At 37.6% G+C, this 20294-nt stretch overlaps 1 pseudogene; it reads right to left on the bottom strand.

The window, feature by feature from the left end:
- Positions 1-16635: 16635 nt before the first annotated feature.
- Positions 16636-16987, bottom strand: LOC148109408 (small ribosomal subunit protein uS10 pseudogene; annotated as a pseudogene).
- Between the last annotated feature and the right edge of the window lie 3307 nt (positions 16988-20294).

The raw sequence follows: 20294 nt of genomic DNA on the forward strand, positions 1-20294 counted from the left end.
AAGGCTACAGCCTAAAAGGCTGCATCGGTGATCTGGCTCTCTCTTCCCCTTTCCCCAAACATAGAAGTTTCTATGCCCTTCATACTTGCCACCAAACCAGACTTCTTATGCTTTCTCTATCTCTCTACTTTCCAGCATGAGAAGAGGGAAGAAGCAGATTTAGGGACACTGTAGTGCAGGTTCTCCGAGGGGTCTGAGCACCTTATCACCATGCCCTTCTCGGTCCCAGATTTCTGAACCTTGTCTTTTTACAGTCACAGTTGGGCACTGAGAAGCACCCAACAGGATCACGTGGTTTCCACACAAATTCCCTTTTGCTCTAATTACGTAACAACAGTCCTACCTCCTCCTGATAATAAGGTCAATTTCTCCACCAGAAAGATGACTGCTCTTCCTACCTGCCGGTTTCTAGATGCCAGGAGGCAAAGTGCCAGGTAGCAGCGTAGCTGATAATTCAATGGGACTCCTGCCTTGGCTCCTATGAATGGGCCTGAGGACATCTAACCCTGCAGAACGGGGCGCATTAGGTAGGATGTCAAGAGGCATAACTCCTGCTTTCACCTCTTAGTTCCTGGATTCAGATATTCCTTCTCCTGGAAACACAGATCCATATAATGGTCTTTGACTTAGTGCATGTTCCGTGATCGGCAGCACAGCGCTTTCTGCCACAGGGTGATGCCACCAGGCTGGGGCTTTAGTGGTACCTTGAGCATATTGCCTCAAAGTTCCAGCAGGCCAGCACATTCTGCATGGCATGGTCTGGATACAAGCTGTGAATGTTGGGGCCATGGGCTCGCTTCCACATCTCCTTAGTTGTAAAGTGGTTTCCTTACATGATGCTATGTTGTGTAGGATTTCATGCCTCATTCTATTAAACATCTCAATACTCTCTGTGCTCTTGTGCTTACTATGTTATTGGCACCTTTGTGGTTTTGACAGCTAATAGGCCCCTAGGCTTTTAATGTTTTGTGCACTATCATCCCTACTGAACTTCGTGAACCAAATTTTGTAAAAGATGTTTCTAATACTAGCCCCAACCTACAGAGGAGAACCACCACGGATTGATCATCTGATTTCTGCGGTGGCACATTGCTGCCTGCACATTCCTTGCAGCCTTTATATCTTACGCTCCCTTGGGACCTCAGCATGGAATACAATCATGGGCCAGGTCTCATGGCCAGACATGGCATGTACTCTCTTCCTCTACCATCGGCTCCAGCAATTCTTGCATTTTGCTCGCCATGTGAGATCACTTCATCCATGATTCTAGGAGCTACCATTCTTATATTGAGTTCACACCATCTCCTGGGGTTCTTCATAGAATATTACATCTTATATTTCAGGAGAATAAATTCTTCCCAATCCAATTTGATCAAGGGATCAAACATCATCAGGTCCAAGTTCATACACATTCTCCCAGCTTCTGCAGGTACACACTAGCAAGATCTTGCAGCTCCTTTTAAAAATGGCACCTTTTCTCCTTGATGAGGCTCAGAACATCCCCAGTTAGGTTATGGGCAACTGAACCCTGGTCATAGACCCAGTGTTGAGGAGAAGATGTGGGGACATGTGCTGACCAGGGCCTCTCCCCTCTGACTATCTGCCAGTGGAGAGGAAGGAGAGCAGGGGCAGCTCTTAGTAGGGAGTGAGGGTTCCATCTACAGGCTCAGATGATTCAGGGGAATCTGGTGGATCAAAACCTGGAGTATTCATCCACATATCACCATTTCTTGCATTAAGGTCCCATGGTTTCCCCATCAGGTACCTGCTCTTAGTATAACAGACCTATTTGATTGGACAGCTAACCTTTGACATTGAGCCACTGTGTTTAATAAGTCCTACTTCACTTTTTCTTCCTTGCCTTCTTCTGCCTTCCTACATGCTAGCTATGGGACTTGTTTTTTATGCACCCCAAGAGGCTGCTAACTTTCATAACTGACTTTGATTTATCTGTTAGTCATCCTCAGGTCCTATAGAGCACCTGTGGTGCTCAGCAATGGCTACCCAAGCCCATTACATTTCTAACCATTATTTCCTCCATATACGGTTGAATTCTTAAAAGGGGCTCCTGGGTGGCTCAGCCATTAGGCGTCTGCCTTCGGCTCAGGTCATGATCCCAGGGTCCTGGGATCGAGCCCTGCATCGGGCTCCCTCCCTCACAGGAAGCCTGCTTCTCCCTCTCACACTCTGCTTGCTTGTGTTCCCTCTCTCACTGTCTCTCTGTCAAATAAATAAATAAAATCTTAAAAAAAAAAAAAGTAGACTGCCCCCTTGTCTGAGATGCCATCTGTACTCACCCTCCTACCAGTAAGAATGATACAACCCCAAAACTGAATCTTATCACTTCCTTTCTCAAATTGCTTTCCATGCTGAGTTTGCAAGTTGAGTTCTCTGGAAGCTGATGCTGAGACATGGTTTGGTGTGCAAGACATTAATTAGGGATCGTCTGCTGAACAAAAGAGGGAGGAAGCAGGATGGGACAGAGAAGGTCCAACTGTGAGGCCAGCTGGTTTGACAGCTTTGGCTAGTCTGCAGGCGGCTCTGGTGTGAGAACTTCTCACCAGAGACAGTGCATTATTTCTCCTAGTCACTGGTTTTGGAGTTCCCATGGAAAGACATGACCTCATGCCTCCAGAGGTAGCTTTCAGCATCCAAGTTAGAGCCTGAAGGAGCTGATAGCTGGAGGTTGTCTGCTAACCCTGTGCTTCATGTCTGTCCTTGAACGGGGACTGGGGGAAATCCACATCTTGAATAACCCACTTATAAAACTACAGTGCAACTGCCTGAATCAGGAAACGAACAGAGAGAGCATTCTGATATCTTAAATCCAGTCTATGTTCAAAATTTCACCACGTGTTCCGTTAACTTCCTTCACAGCATTATCCCCTAGTCCAGTTTCCAACCCCGGATGGCACATTGCACTTAACTGTCATGTGCTGGGTTTTTATATCCCTATCTGCAATAGTTCCTTAGTTTTTCTTTGTCTTTTGTGGTATTCATATTTTTTCATGGGTATAGGTCCTATTTCATACAATGACCTTTGATTTGGGTTTGATAGCTACCTCCATAGGATTAAAATATGCATTTTTATCAGAAATACTATATAAATTATTATGTGCCCCCCCTTAAGTCTTAACACATATATTTTTCCCTTGAAAAAAAAAAAGCACAGAAGTATAATTTTCTTCACTTCACAGATAAAGAGACCAAGGTGCAGAGAGGTTAAATAATCTAACAGTCCATGTTGGAACCAGCAGTGGAATCCAGTAACTGCCACTCAAAGCCTGTCTTCTTTACAGTACTTCCCACTTCAGGAAACCATTCCTACGAGTTACCTTCAAACTTTCCTGTGTATCCAAAGCAACCAGGGAGTTGACTAAAACTACATATGTCCCAAGTGTACCCCAAACTGCTCAAATTATAAACTTCAGACTCTAGAGAAAGGCACCTGTATTTTTAGCAAGTACCACGCCCTGATCCTGATACACCAAAAGTCTGAGATACACAAACACAGGCAACTATCTCAGTGCCTGACAAGGTACATTTTCTTTGGCTTTGAGTAAAGAGCCTTAACTTCCACCATTGTGGGCCATCTATGATCACATTTCTACAAGCCTGGCTTCTTCCATCTTCAGATTTAACTCTATCTGCCAGACTCAGTGTTTGAAGAAAGCAAAAGAGCACAGGCTGTTTAAATCTTGGCAATTTTCTTAACCCCTCTGAACCTGTTTCCTTCCCTCCTTCCCTCCCTTCCTCCTTTCTTTCCTTCCTTCCTTCCTTCCTTCCTTCCTTCCTTCCTTCCTTCCTTCCTTCCTCCCTCCCTCCCTCCCTCCCTCCCTCCCTTCCTTCCTTCCTTTTTAAAGATTTATTTATTTATTTTAGAGAGGGGGAGGTGATGGGCAGAGAGAGAGGGAGAGAGAGAATCTCCAGCAGACTCCATGCTGAGCATGGAGCCTGATATAAGGCCGATCCCAGGATCCTGAGATCATGACTTGAGCCGAAACCAAGAGTCAGATGCTTAATCAACTGAGCCACCCAGGTGCCCCCTGAACCTGTTCCTTAATTGACTGACTGAGGTTAATGATATCTCTTCTATGGAGTTTTAGAATAATAGGTTACAGATTGGCAATCAATAGGCAAATAATAAATCCAAGCAGTTTTTATTGTTTTATAATGTTTTCTCTAAGTTTTACATTTGACTCTGAGTCCAAAGAACATGGACTGACCCCTGCTTTCTGTCACCATCTGCCATGTTCACACTCAACCCTGAGCCCTACTGAAGTCTCCCCGATCCTTCACACACTTCAACCTTATTTCTCTCCAGTTCCATCCGTATCAAGCCACGTGTATAGAACTACAGAGAATCATTTTATTTTTCTTTATTGAATTAATATTCTTTCTCTTGGAGAAGTGATTGATTTTCCCACCACCTGCTTCTGAATAAAAATATAAGAAACGCCTTGGCATCTGTCTTAGTCCCAACAGGGCTGCTGTAATAAAAATATCATAGACTAGGTAGGTTAATAAAAATTTATTTCTCACAGTTTTGGAAACTGGCAAAGATCAAACCCCCTACAAATTTGGTGTTTTGTAGGAGGCAATCTTTTTGCACGTGGTGGAAGGGGCTAGAGAACCTCCTGGGATCTCTCTCTTTTTTAAGATTTTATTTATTTATTTATCTGATAGAGAGCAAGGGGAGGGAGGAGCAGAGGGAGAGGGACAAGCAGACATTGTGCTGAGCTCGGAGCTCAATACAGAGCTTGATCTCAGAATTGTGAGATCATGACCTGAGCTGAAACCAAGAGTTGGACGCTTAACTGACTGAGCCACCCAAGCATCCCAGATCTTTTTTATAAGAGCACTGATCTTATTCATGGGGCTCCATTCTCATGACCTAATCACCCCCCGAAGGGCCCACCTTCATGTACCAGCATATTGGGGGTTAGGTTTCAACAGAGGAACTTAGGATATCGGGGCAGGGGACACTCAATCTACAGCATTTGCATCTTTGGGGAAAAAAGCAGTTCTAGATAGACTGACTGATTGATTGATTGATTGATTTAGCATTTACTCCGAACTCCATATTCAATCACAAATTTCCTGAAGGAAAACATACTCAAATGCTATTTTCTGAGTACAGAAAGTTTGTGGTTTACCCTACAACCCCCAACAGAGCATTAAGCTTACCTCACAGCGTGCCTGTCTTTGAGCTGATTTTAATTTTCCGTATAAATATCACAGGTTGGGTGGCATTTCTTTTTGTATTTATCTGATGTTAAGCTTTCACTCAAAGTAATTTAGCATGTACTTCCTGAATATTTCTCTACACAATGGACTATGTTAGCTGTTTAAGAAGGAATTCAAAAGAAAAATTAACCCCATCTCTGACTCTGTGCATTTATTAAACATTTGGGGGACTCTGTATTAGGCAAAGATGAATATCAGTGTCCTAACCCTTGAGTTGCCAAGGGCCTCATCAGAAAGATCATGGGAACTACATTGATGAGAACCCTGAGCATTGGCCTAAGAGGCATGAAGGACAGGGGCTGTCCCTATGGCTCACTGAGTGTGTGACTTCTAGAAAACCAACTCCGCTCTTCATATTTTGCTTCTTTGAAAAAAAAGAAAAGTCAAATAAATAAAACATTGAGCCACCTCATCTATTTCAAATTTAAAATATCTTTATCATTTTAATGGCATAATCATGTTCCTTGTAAGTATAATTTATTTAATGGTACTGATCTAATTTTTTTGAATTAAAATTAAAACATACACATAATAGAATATATTTTTTTCTGATATTAAACTTTATTTTTTTCCAAATTTTTATTTAAATTCTAGTTAGTTAACATATAGCGTAATACTGGTTTCAGGAGTAGAATTCAGTGATTGATCACTTACATACAACACCCAGTTTCTCATCGCAAGTCTTTCTTAATGCCCATCACCCATTTAGTCCATCCCCCCACCTCCCTCCATCAACTCTCAGTTTGTTCTCTGTCCTTAAGAGTCTCTTACAGATGAACATATGGGAAGGAAATAGAAAAATATTTCGTATTTCTATGTTTTTCTGCTTTCCAGTGGTAAGAACTACAAATGTTCCTATGTTTCCTTCTATTTTTTAATAGTTTGAGATATATAACCTTAAAAGTTCTTTAGAAACCTCTTTTTAATATTTCCTGTACATGGTTCTATTGTAACGATTTATATTAATTTTATACATAAATTTTTATGCATTTCTGATTTTTTACCTCAGTTTTTTAAAAATTTTCCCCCTTACGTATTACCTTTAACGTGTTCAAGAGATTTGAGTTCAAATTCCATTATGATGTGCTTTAAAACCAGAAAACAAGGAAAGACAGAGGAAGATAGGAAACAAGCTTGGCTGAGTTTAAATCTGGTCTTAGCGAGCTCTGTTTTATGGGAAGGCTAGGGTTTAGGGGTGTGCCACAATCAGCCTGAGGGACAGCTTGAGGCAGGAACTGATCTGCAAACACAGTTCTGGAAAGGGGTCTAAATCAGAGGCAGCAGCAAGTGGGGATTCAGCTTCCAGGAGTCAGGATGGAATGAGGAAGAGCACAGTGGGCCCCACCGGGGCCTGAATCCAGAGAAGATAAGAAAAGACCCTGGATTTATCCAGGCCCTAAAATGACGGCCCAAGAAGCACAACTTTCTCGAGACTGAGTTCATTCACAAAGAATCTCCTTAAGGGAGATTTTATTCATGTAGGTAATGGGATTAACCCGTGGGACTGTCTCCATGGTTTGTTGGCAAGATTGAAATTTGGTAAACATTTTTTTAAAATTTTTAAAAAACTAATTAATTTATTTGAGAGAGAGAAAGCGCTGGGGGAGGGGCAGAGGGAGACAGAGTCGCCAGCAGACTCCCTGCCGCGCGCAGAGCCTGACGCGGAACTCGATCTCACAACCCTGAAATCATGACATGAACTGAAATCAAGACTCTGACGCTTTAACTGACTGAGCCGCCCAGGCACCCTGAAATTTGGTAAACATTTAAATGATCAGCATAATCCTAGACCATGGTAAGCCTTTAGGAAATGCCAATTTATTCCAGCTATAATGTTATTTATTTTTTTACAACTAATGCTCTTTTCCACAGTTCTTCTCAATTTGTAATTATATATTTATTTGTTACCTTTTTTTTTTCTTTTTGTCTCTTGATCAGCCGTTAAGCCTCATTAGGGAAAGGAGCACGTCTGTTTTATTCATTAATGTTTTCTTAGTAAATATTTGTTAAATTGGTATTAAATGAAAATTGGGATTCTCTTACTCGCCTCAATGATTTCAGTATAATTGGCTTAAACACTAGAGCATTTCCTGGCCTCTGAGACTGAAGCTCCTTTGAACATTAATATTTGGTCTCTACTCTGCAGGCTGCTTCTGCGTACCAAACTGCAAAGCTGAAATTCTTCAAAAACCCACTCATACCAATAAGCTTGCAAGACTGTTAACTTTTAGGAAGAAATTTCACAGCAGCATCTTCAGCTCCTCTATCATCTCAGCCCGAACACCTTTCTTTACTCCCCTTCCCCTCAGGAACAGAGAACTCTGTTTTCTTCTCCAAGCATAAAGCTTTGCCTGCCTTTCTGGAGTCTGTTTTGATGCCCTAGGGTCACAGTTTGCATTTTGAATTCCCAAAGAGATTATTCTTTCTGCAAAATGAGAAGGAATGAGAAATGGGGAAGAAAAGAGCATGAAGGCCCCTTGCCCCAAGAGAGTAGCAAGGGTGCCATGGAGTGAAGCACCAGTGAATCTCTAAGGTGACAAGCACAGCGTTGATGGAGAAGGGCACGGGTGCAGAATAGACATTCAGAATATTTTTGGGCAAAGTGTGAAGCCACGTACCTCCTAGATTCCTTGGCATAATTGCTCAGCACTTGAATTGCACGAGAGAAATAAAAGCCCATGGGAGAGGTCTTGATGGATATTTGTGAAATCAAAGCTATAGTCCTTCTACTTTTGAGCCAAAAGAAAGGACTTAAACACGATTAGCTTCTGGGGACTGATCCCTGGAGCAACAGCTGTGTAATTATTTACGTTTTCCCTTTGCCTTGGTACTAGTAGGTCTGGGAAATAGAATTTATGAATATTTGTTGCATTTGTGATTTTACTGTTCTTCTTTAAGCTTTGTGTTTAATAAAATATGCTCTTGTAGCATGGCTGTAGTACAATGGTCTGGAAACCTGCCACCACCGTGCCATTAATTAATGCTTCGGTCATTTAAGTCAGCTCAAGACAGATGCTCCATAATGTCAGGTGAATGAACAAGTATGAACGAAGGTGGCGGATGATGGTCCATCAGAACTCTATTCGTTATAATAATATTTGACCTATGAAGTTGCAATCAATACAAAATCCTATGGGCACTATATATAGATCTCATCTTTTCTTGAATTAATATGTTATAAAACAGGGGCTAGAAAGTTTTATTTATGTAGGCCACTAATTCATGGGGAAAACAAGTCCACTGAAGGGTGAAATGACAAAGCGACTTGTTATAGCTAGTTTTTAAAGAGACATTTGGAGTTTCCTACTCAACTTGCTTTTTAAAAATAATATAACTTATCAGACATCTATTGATTATCCACTGCAAGCTCGAAACTGCAGCAAGACCAATGGGAATAGCTAAAGGAGACACACTGATATCAGAAATTCAACCTTGGTTTAATAAATAAATATAAACATATTGTATACATATATATATAATATATACATATAACATATATGTATAATATACATGTGTATATATAATGTATAATATGTACTATATAATATATATTATAAATGTATACATATAATGTATATGTATAATGTGTTATATATTATACACATACAATATTATACACATATAATATTATATATTAATAAATAAACTCACACATCATAAACATAAAGGATGAAGGGATCAATGACTAGGTGAGAACATTCTTAAGTTTTTGATAATTCTTATTTACATAAAGGAAAAAAGTTCAAATTATTAACAAAATCTAATCTAAATTACAAATATTTTCCGACTTATCCTATATTCCAGGAATTATGAATTACCCACATTACCTGACAGGACCTAGACTTTATACTTCCTATGCAGTCAATTCCAGATTGCCATTTAACTCACCACAGAAAAAGATCACTCTCCTGGATTTATACAAATACACATCCAGAATTCTGTCTACTTTCATGCATAGTTTCAAAATATTAGTGTATCTTTATTTTTTCTTGCCAGATTCTGAGCTCTTTTAAACGAGGAATGGGATCTTGTTTGGTCTATACCAGCAAGCACTCATCAGATTGATGGACCAAAAGCACAGGCTAGTTAAAATTTGATGAGTGTTTGAGAGCATATATGCAACTTCACACTTAGGCACTTCTCTATAGATAATACTATACATGCATCTGCTTTATATAGCTAGTAAAAACTCAATATTTATTTCAAAAAATAGCATTACAGAGACTAGTTTTATGTACTGGAAAAGCATTAAGATGTTGAATTTGGATATGAAGAGTCAAAACCTTCCACTTAATAATTCTATTCCACAATTCTTCCAGAACAGAGTTCATAAATGGCAAAATAATGTCTGGGTTACTACTATAAGAGGTCTCTGTCACTCCACATTCTTCCCAATACCGTTCATATAGTGTAGGTTTAAAAACATATATTTTATCAATATCGGGTCTGAATGTATTTCACTGTGCTATCTAAATTCAATTCTCTAAGTAGTAAACTTAAGAATCTTCTAATTTTTACCATTTTTTTTTCATTTAAATATACATACAGCAAAGATAAAATCAAAATTGCATAATTGAATAATTATGAAATGTACACTATGTAACCACCACCCAGATGGAGAAGGATACATTGCTACTGCCCAGAATATCTATATGTATCTTCTTTTTAAGATTTTATTTCCAGTATATTTAATATACAGTGTTATATTATTAGGTGTACAATATAGTGATTCACCAATTCCATAACTCAATGCTCATCAAGATAAGTGTGCTTTTAATCCCCTTCACGTATTCCACACATCCCCCACACACCTTCCCTCTGGTAACCATCAGTGTGTTCTTGATAGTGAAAAGTCTGTTTTTTGGTTTGTCTCTCTCTCTTTTTTTCTTTGTTCATTTGTTTTGTTTCTTAAATTCCACATATGAGTGAAATCATATGGGATTTTTCTTTCTCTGACTGACTTACTTCACTTCACATTATACTCTCCAGATCCATCCATGTCGTTTCAAATGGGAAGATTTCATTCTTTTTTATGGCTGAATAATATTCCATTGCATATATACCATTTCTTTATCCATTCGTTTATTGATGGATACATGGGCTGCTTCCATAATTTGGCTATTGTAAATAATGCTGCAATAAACATAGGAGTGCATATATCTTTTTAAATTTGTGTTTTTGTATTCTTTGGGTAAATACTCAGTACCTAAATTACTGGACCATATGGTAACTCTATTTTTAAGTTTTTGAAGAATCTTCGTACTGTCTTCCAAAGCAGCTATACCAGTTTGCATATTCCGAGCAATAGTGCACAAGGGTTTCCTTATCTCCAAATGTTCAACACTTGGTTTTTGTCTTCTTGATTTTAGCCATTCTGACAGTTGTGAGGTAGTATCTCATTGTGGTTCTAATTTGCTTTTCCCTGATGATGAATAATGTTGAGGGTCTTTTCATGTGTCTGTTGGCCATCTGTATGTCCTTTTAGGAGAAATGTCTGTTCATGTCTTCTGCCCATTTTTTAACTGTATTATTTGTTTTTTTGGTGTTGAGTTGTAGAAGTTCTATATATATTATGGATATTAACCCCTCATTGATTATGACATTTGCAAATATAGTCTCCCACTTGGTAAGCTGTCTTTTAGTTTTGTTGACTGTTTCCTTCGCTGTGCAGAAGTTTTTATTTTGATATAGTCCCAATACTTTATTTTTTATTTTGTTTCCCTTGCTTCAGGAGACATATCTAGAAAAATCTTGCTACGGCCAATGTCAAAGAAATTACTGCCTTTGCTCTCTTTCAGTTTTTTATGGTTTCAGGTCTTTAATACGTTTTGAGTTTATTTGCGTGTATGGTATAAGAAAGTGGTCCGGTTTCATTCTTTTGCATGTAGCTGTGCAGTTTTCCCAACATCCCTTGTTGAAAAGACTGTCTTTTTCCCACTGCATACTCTTGCCTGCTTTGTTGCAGATTAATTGACCATATAATTATGGGTTTATTTCTGGGCTTTCTATTCTGTTCTATTGACCTATGTGTCTATTTTTATGCTAGTACCAAGCTGTCTTGATTACTACAGTTTTATAATATAACTTGAAGACTGGAATTGTGATGCCTCCATCTTTGCTTTTCTTTTTCAAGATTGCTTTGCCTATTTGGAGTCTTTTGTGGTTCCATACAGATTTTAAGATTGTTTGCTCTAGTTCTGTGAAAAACGTTGTTGGTATTTTGATAGAGATTCCATGAACTCTGTAGATTGCTTTGGGGAGTGTGGACATTTTAACAATATTTGTTCTTCTGATCCATGAGCATGGGATATTTTTCCATTTGCTGTGTCATCTTCAATTTCTTTCATCAATGTTTTATAGTTTTCAGAGTACAGGTCTTTCAGCTCCTTGGTTTAATTTATTCCTAGAAATTTTATTATTTTTGGTACAATTGTAAATGAAATTGTTTTCTTAATTTCTCTTTCTGCTACATCAGTATTAGTGTATAGAAATGCAAAAGATTTCTGTATATGAATTTTGTATCCTGTGACTAATGAATTTCATTTATCAATTCTAGTAGTTTTTTGGTGAAGTCTTTAGGATTTTCTATATACAGGATCATGTCATCTGCAAATAGTAACAGTTTTACTTCTTCCTTACAAATCTGAATGCCTTTTATTTATTTTTCCCTGTCTGATTGCTGTGGCTAGGACTTCCAATACTATGTTGAATAACAATGGTGAGTGTGAACATCCTTATCTAATTCCTGACTTTAGGGAAAAAGCTCTCATTTAGTATGATGTTAGCTATAGGTTTTCATATACAGCCTTTCTTATGTAGATGTATGTTCCCTCTAGATCTATTTTGTTGAGGATTTTTATCATGAATGGATCTTGTACTTTGCCAGATGCTTTTTCTGCATCTATTGAAATGATCATATGGGTTTTATCCTTTTTCTTATTGATGTACTGTATCACATCGATTGGTTTGTGAGTGTTGAACCACACTTGCACCCTGGGAATAAATGCCTCTTGATCCTGGTAAATGATTTTTTAAATGTATTGTCGGATTTGGTTTGGCTAATATTTTGTTGAAGATTTTTGCGTATGTGTTCATCAGAGATACTGGCCTGTAGTTCTCTTTTTTTGTGGTGTCTTTAACTGGTTTCAGTATCAGAGTAATGCTGGCCTCATAGAATGAATTTGGAAGTTTTTCTTCTGTTTTTTGAAAAGGTTTGGGAAGAATAGGTATCAGCTCTTCTTTAAATATGTGGTAGAATTCACCTAATGAAGGCCTCTGGTCCTGGACTTGTGTTTTTGGGGAGTTTTTTGATTACTAATTCAATTTCATTGCTGGTGATTGGTCTGTTCAAATTTTCTATTTCTTCTTACTTCAGTTTTGGTAGGTTATATGTTTCTAGAAATTTATCTATTTCTTCCAGGTTGTCCAATTTGTTGACATAAAATTTTTCACAATATTCTCTTATAATCCTTTGTATTTCTATGATGTCAGTTGAGATTTTTCTTGTTTTCTGAGGTAGACCTATATTGTGATAAACTTACCCCTTAGAATTGCTTTTGCTGCATCCCAAAGATTTTGGACTATAGTGTTTTCATTTTCATCTGTCTCCATGCACTTTTTGATTTCCTCTTTGATTTCTTGGTTAACCCATCCATTGTCTAGTAGCACATTATTTAACCTCCACGTATTTATGTTCTTTCCAGATTTTTTCTTGTGGTTGATTTCTAGTTTCATAGTGCTATGATCAGAAAAGATGCATGACATAAATTTGATCATTTTGAATTTGTTGAGACTTGTTTTGTGGCCTAATATGTGATCTTTTCTGGAGAATGAACCATGTGACCTTGAAAAGAAGGTGTGTTCTGTTGTTTTAGGATGGAATGTTCTGAATCTATCTGTTAGATCCGTCTGTTCTAGGGTGTCTTTCAAAGCCACTGTTTCCTTGTTGATTTTCTGTTTGGATGATTTATCCATCAATGTAAATGGGGTGTTAAAGTCCCCTTCTATTACTGTATTATTATCCATTGCTTCCTTTATGTTTGTTATTAGCTGCTTTATGTATTTGGGTGCTCCCATGTTAGGTGCATAAATATTTAGAATTGTTATATCTTCTTGTTGGATTGTTTCCTTTATGATTATAGAGTGTCCTCCTTTTTCTCTTGTTATCATCCTTGTTTTAAACTCTAGTTTGAGTTAATTGAGTCCAATAAGGATAGCTACTCAAGCTTTCTTTTCAAATCCATTTGCATGATAAATGCTTTTCCATTCTTTCATTTTCAGTCTGCACTTGTCTTTAGGTCAAATGAGTCTCTTGTATACAGCATATAGAGAAGGCTTGCTTTTCTATCTATTCCTTCATCCTATGTCTTTTGATTGAGCAGTTAGTCCATTTATGATCAAAATAATTGATAAGTATGTACTTACTGCCATTTGTTACTTGTTTTATGAGTTTTTTAAGTTTTTGTTTTTGTTTCTGTAGTTCTTCTCTGTTCCTTTTTTCTCTTGCTCTCCTCTGTTATGGTTTCTGGCTTTCTTTAGTTATATACTTGGATTTCTTGCTCTTTATCTTTTGCATATCTGTTACTGGTTTTTGATTTGTGGTTACAGTTAAGTCTGTAAGTGATATCTTCTGCATATAGCAGTCTGTATTAAGTTGATGGTCACTTAAGTTTGAACCCATTCTTTACTCCTCTCCCCAGCAGCATTTTAGGTATATGGTTTCATAGTTTACATCCTTTTATTCTGTGAATCCTTGACTGACTTTTTGGATATACTTAATTTTACTGCTTTTGTGCTTCCTACTTTTCTTACTCCTACTTATGGTCTTTCTTTTCCACTCAAGGAGTCCCCTTTAACATTTCTCGTAGGACTGGTTTAATGGTGACCAAGTCCTTTAAATTTGTTTGTCTGGTAAACTCTTTATCTCTCCTTCTGTACCAAATGCTGGATAGAGTATTCTTGGTTGCAGCTTTTTCCTTAGAGCACTTTGAATATATCATGCCACTTTCTTCTGGCCTGCAAAGTTTATGTTGAAAGTCAGCTAAGAGCCTATAGGGTTTCCCTTGTATGTAACTGTTTTCTTTTCTCTTGCTACTTTTAAAACTCTCTCTTTATCACTGCATGTTGCCATTTTAATTACTATGTGTCCTGGTGTAAACCTCCTTGGGTTGATTTTGCTGGGAGAGTTCTATGTCTCCTGGATCTGGATTTCTGTTTCTTTCCCCAGATTCAGGAATTTTTTCAGCCATTATTTCTTCAAATAAATTTTCTGCTCCCTTTTCTCTTTCTTCTCCTTCTGGGATCCCTGTAGTATAAACGTTATTCTACTTGATGATGTCACTATTTTCTTTTATTATTATTTTTTTCTTCTCTCCCGTTCAGCTAGATTGCTTTCCGGTACTCTTTCCTCTAGGTCATGGATCCATTCTTCTGCTTCCTTTAGTCCACTATGTATTCCACCTAGTGTGTATTTAATTTCAGTATTAAGTACTTCATCTCAAGCCCAGTGAGTATCTTTATGACCATTGTTTAAATTTTCTATCAGGCGTATTAGTTAGCTCCATTTTTTTAGACGTCTTGCTGTGATTTTGTCCCATTGTTCCAGCCCATTCACTGAAAAGATTGTCTCTATGGTGACATTAGAGGTACAAACTTGCATAAACCGAATCTGTTTTTAGCTTTCCTTTCATCTTCCATTAATTTGTTTATTTCTACTTATGCACAACTGCACTGCCTTTACTTAATATAATTTCATAAGTCTTGAGGATATCTTAATTTTTATTCAACAGAGTGTATGTTATTCTTTTCCAATTATATATTTATATTGTTTGTAAACAGTATTCAAATATGTTTACAAATCACGTACTATGCGCCAGTCACTATTATAAGCATGTGGGCCACATCATCCAACAAAACAGATGAAACTTTCCATTCTTGTGGCTCTTATGTTCTAAAGTGTATGGGAGAACAGACCACAGCAGGTACATTGCTAGTGCCCATGATAGTAATAAATAACAAAAAATAAGATGCATTCTAAAAAATACTAGAAGGTAAAGAAGGCTACAAAAACTATAGATAAGAGAATGTAGGATAAAGATGGTCTGGTGGGTAGGGTTTGAATTTATAGGAATTCAAACTTCTATGAGTACTCTAATTAGATTGTCTGATTCTTGAAAACTTTGCTGACATTTTAGTAAAAAGAGGACTGATATTTTTATATCAAGGGAAAAGATATTTTAACACAATTGCACCAGCTAATCTAAAATCTTGCCTTATTCATCTTTCAATTTGGGTTTTTTGTTTGTTTGTTTTGTTTGTTTTATTTTGTTTTGTTTTGTTTTTAATGATTATCACTTACGTATTAGAATTTCCCCTGTGGAGTTGTTACATATCATTCCTGGGTACTAGGTGTTGTTTTTAATGAAATTTTAGTTTTTAAAATTTCGCTTGCTAATTATTGGTGGTTTGTGAAAAGATACTTGATTTTTACTATATATCAATCTTGTTAAACTCTTATTAATGATATAAATATGTCAATCTTAAAAATCTGTGTAAAAAAAGGTCATATGATCTTTCCTAAATTTCTTTCAAATCAATTCTGATACCATTCATTCATTCATGCTTTACCATTGTGTCCTGAACCTTCTATATCATATTAAAAGTCAGTCGTGAGAACACACAACATTTTCTTAATCTTCAATCCTAATAAAAAGATTTCAATGTTTCACATTTAAATGTAATGATTACTATATTTTTTGTAAGATTTAGATTTTAAAAATTGCTTTCTGTACTAGTCAGGGTTCTCCAGAGAAACAACAAATTTTATATATATATATAGTGCATTTATGTGTGTGTGTATCAACTAAAACAGTATATGTATATAGTGTATACATATAGTGTGTGTGTGTGTGTGTGTGTGTGTGTGTGTGAAAGAGAGAGAGTTTTGTGGGGTTTTTTTTTTTAACCTGGCTCATATGAATGTGAAGACTGGCAAGTCTGATATTTATAGAGCAAGCCAGCAGATTGAAGACCCAGGGAAGAGCTGATATTTCAGTTCAAATCCAAAGGCAGAAATGCAGGTAGAATTTTTTTGTCTGTGGGGGAAATCTCAGTTTTACTCTCTTAAGACCTGTAACTGATTGGATGATGCCCAGTCATATTATAGAGGGTAATCTGCTTTACTCAAAGTCTGCTCATTTAAATGTCAATTACATCTAAAAATACACCTTCACAGCAACATATAGGGTGGTATTTGTTCAAAGAGCTGCATAGTCTGGCCATAGCCTCACCAAGTTGGCACATAAAATTAATCATCATTCCTTCATTCCAAATCAACTGAACATATGTATTTCTTTAACAACTGATAATCAATTTATTAAAAAGTTCGATTTAAACATGTACAAAGGTGATTTCAACCTCAACTCCTGACTCAATACTGTGGGAGGCAATCTGCTTGACAATCTTAGAAGCATGGTGGCAGTCAATGAGCCACTTGTGGGTCCTGATATGAAAACAATCCTGAGTCTTAGGACCTTGCCTCAGGGAGTTTTTCCTGTGTGATTCTCAGAGTCTTGGTGGGCATCCAAACTTGTCCTTTCTCTTTGGAGATTCTTCTCCTTTGTGCCCCTGAAGGTAAGTCAGCACATACCTTCTCCGAAGATTTTATGTCATGGATGGTTAGAGTAATTCTAATTCTGTGAATCACCACCTCTGGTGTCTTTCTGATATCTGTAAAAGCCATGTCTGTGCCGAGGCTTCCTGACAACTTGTTCCACAGGGAGAACGAACATTAGTGAGGCAGGAGTGGACTGACCTGACCAGAGGTCCACTGCAGCTAAGAGTGTCTTCCTCTGAGAGGCTAAGTGTAGTCAATGTGAATGGGCTTTATTAAATGTTTTTTCTGCATCTATTCAGATAAAATTATGTTTGTTCCTATTAATCCAAATATATGGTAAATTCCATTCACAGATTTTTCTAATGTTAAATCAAATTTGGATTCCAGGATAAACGCACATTTCTAATTAAATCAATATATCAGTAGACAGATACATAGATTGGCTTGCCAACATTCTGTTTTGGACTATTTTCTCTAAGTTAATGTGTAACTTTGGCCTGCAGATTTTCATTTCTTGTCTTGTTCTTATGGGTTTTGGTATAAAGGTAATGTATAAAACTCATAAATCTCAAAATAAGATGAGACATGTTCTTGCTTTTTCTATTCTTTGGAATGTATATGTGCACTCAGAATTATTTCTTGAAAGTTTGGCAGAATTTTCCAATAAAGTCATGCATGAGTTTTCTACCTGGGAGGACTTTTAACTACTCATTCAGTTACTTCAGTGGGTATAATATCAAGGATTTATATTATTTCTTGAGTCAGGATGTTACAACTTTATGTTTTTTTGTTTGTGTGTTTGTTTTTAAGATTTATTTATTTATTTGAGAGAGACAGACAGCAGGGAGAGGGGCAGAGAGAGAGGGAGAGAAGCAGAGTCCCCGCTGATCACAGAGCCCAATGCAGGGCTCAGTCTCGACCCTGAGACCATGACGTGAGCCAAAATCAAGAGTCGGCCACTTGTCCAACTGAAGCACCCAGGTGCCCCACAACTTTATGTTTGTTCTTAAAAACTTTTCATTTCATACAAGTTTTCTAATTTATTGGTTAAGGGTTTCTTAAAATAATGTCTTTAAAATATCTCAATTCAATCTGTGACGTTTACAGCTATTAGATGATGACTGGATAAAACTATTCGTTTCACATTCCTTGATGGGTAGAAGAAAGGACTAGGAGTAAATGCTTGGCCTCAGGCATAGTGGCCCTGAAGTTTTTTGGGTTTTTTGTTTGCTTGGTTTTTGGTTGGTTTTTTTTGTTTGTTTGTTTGTTTGTTTGTTTTTGAGTACAGTTAACACACATTGTTGCATTAGTTTCAGGTGTACAACACAGTGATTCAACAACTCTGTATGTTATGCTGTGTTCACCAACAGCTTAGCTATCATCTGTCACTAAATAACACTATTACAATACCGTTGACTATATTCTCTACACTGTTCTTTTTATTCCCGTGACTTCCAGTTATGGAATGAATAAGCCCTGAAGTTAATTTTCTTCATGCTTTGTTCTGTCCATTTCGAAACTTGTAGGGAATTAAAGGTGAATTTTCCCCCAACCTACTAGTCTCCTCCTTCAGAGGAATTTACTAGTTGACCATGGGCTTATTTGATAAGCTCAGTGGGGTTTCGAGAACAAACATTAGGAGAACTGTAATAGATGAAGTAGTTCCTTCCTCTGAAACTTATTTCAAAGGCAGCTATAACATCTTCTCCTAACATTTTACCCTTTTGGGATTATATTATAAAATGGTCCTGAAGTTTTCTGCAGTGGTGAGAGGGAAAGACAGACACTCATTGAGCTATGTTTCTCTACTGAGGATGAGTGGTCTAACCTCTTCTGAATTTCCTTCAGAACAACCGAACTTCACATAGGGCGTGCTCTTCTGGTATTCTCTGAACTGGCTTCTATATATTAAGCATGACAGGTCAGAGCTTGCACATCCATCTAGGAATCAGGCCTACTGCTCACTGGCTGGCTAGGTCAGTATTCTCAATAATAAGAGGTTTATGGCAGCATGGGATTTTTTTTTGTTTCCTTTGTTCTCTGCTGTACACAAAGTATCGAAGCAGTTGCAGAAACATGGTAGACACTCAAGAAGTAATTTTTGAAGAATGACTGAATGGATGAATACACTAAAGACATGACATTGACCGTGTATGGGTCCAAAGATAGATTTGGGGAATACTGCAGGAAGCCTATTTTTGTCTCAGATATAAACCTATTCTCTGATCCAGACTTGTTACTACAACTGACACCTGCCCTATTTTGTATGACTTTTGTAGGGTTTTAAAATAGATAGATCTTATTTGTTACTTGTAAAAAATAGTGGCTCAGAAGTGCTTCCCATTGTTCTCAAGAAGGGATACAGGAGGCTTTATTCACATAACCCATGAAGCAGCATGAACTGTCATGGCAGCAGACATCTCTCCAAGCAGCAGGGCAATTGTACAGAGAGAGATTTATGTCACCTGCTTTGCACGTGAACTCTAACTGCCCCATATCTATAGCATGTAACTTGGAATATTTTACTTTATCTCTCTGAGGCTGTTAACTCGTTTGTTAAATGGTTGTAAGACGGCTTACCTTGCAGTGGGAACGCGAGGGTTAAAAGTACTGAGGTAACACATACGTGAATGCTGAGCACCCCAAGACAGAACCTGGTACATGAAACACCTCTGGATTAGATCCGTGCAAATTCTAAGCAGACATTTGCCTTTGGTTTCCTCTCTGTTTACAATAAGGACTAAAAATTGGAGCATTAAGAAGGAGGGAAATAGAAGGAGCTGGAGAGGACGAGATGTTTATATTTTATGCTCTGAGTTGGTATTTTTTCAAGTGTTGCCCATTTACCACCTCCAGCAATCAGAAGTACTTGGGGGATGATTCAAGATAAATATTACTTCATTCCTTTGTACCTTTCAAACCACCTACACAGAAAACCCTACTATGTGCAGGGAGCACAGTTATTCCAGCGACATGGAAGAGATGAGGGAACAGATGGAGATCGAGCCCACTATGTCATAAAATGGAGGAACATCTTTATCATACAAGCAATGGAGAGTTAATAAAGGGATTTTTAAAGTAAGGAAGTGCAAGATTACATTTTTATGATCATTCAAAATTAAGCAAAAGCACTTTTAATATTTCTATGCTACTGTGGTTGAGCAATGATTTACGTAAGCTACAAAGACAAGAAGCACAAATTCACAGAGACACTGGTGGTAAATGAAGTGCCCTGAGTCCAGCCTTATGTCCTGCATTTATATTATTTTTAGTTATGGCACGCAGGTCTCATTTGCTCAGTTAAACATACAGACCTGTATTGAATTCCAACAGGCAGCAGTTTCTCTTCTTGGCAGTGCAAATTGGAAAATTGAATTTTCCTCTGCATTCTAACCTGATTCAAAATTTATTTCGTATTTAGACCCTTTATATA

This window comes from Ursus americanus, chromosome 9, assembly GCF_024610735.1.
Source record: "Ursus americanus isolate L20-20 chromosome 9, mUrsAme1.1.p, whole genome shotgun sequence".
NCBI classification, from domain to species: Eukaryota; Metazoa; Chordata; class Mammalia; order Carnivora; family Ursidae; genus Ursus; species Ursus americanus.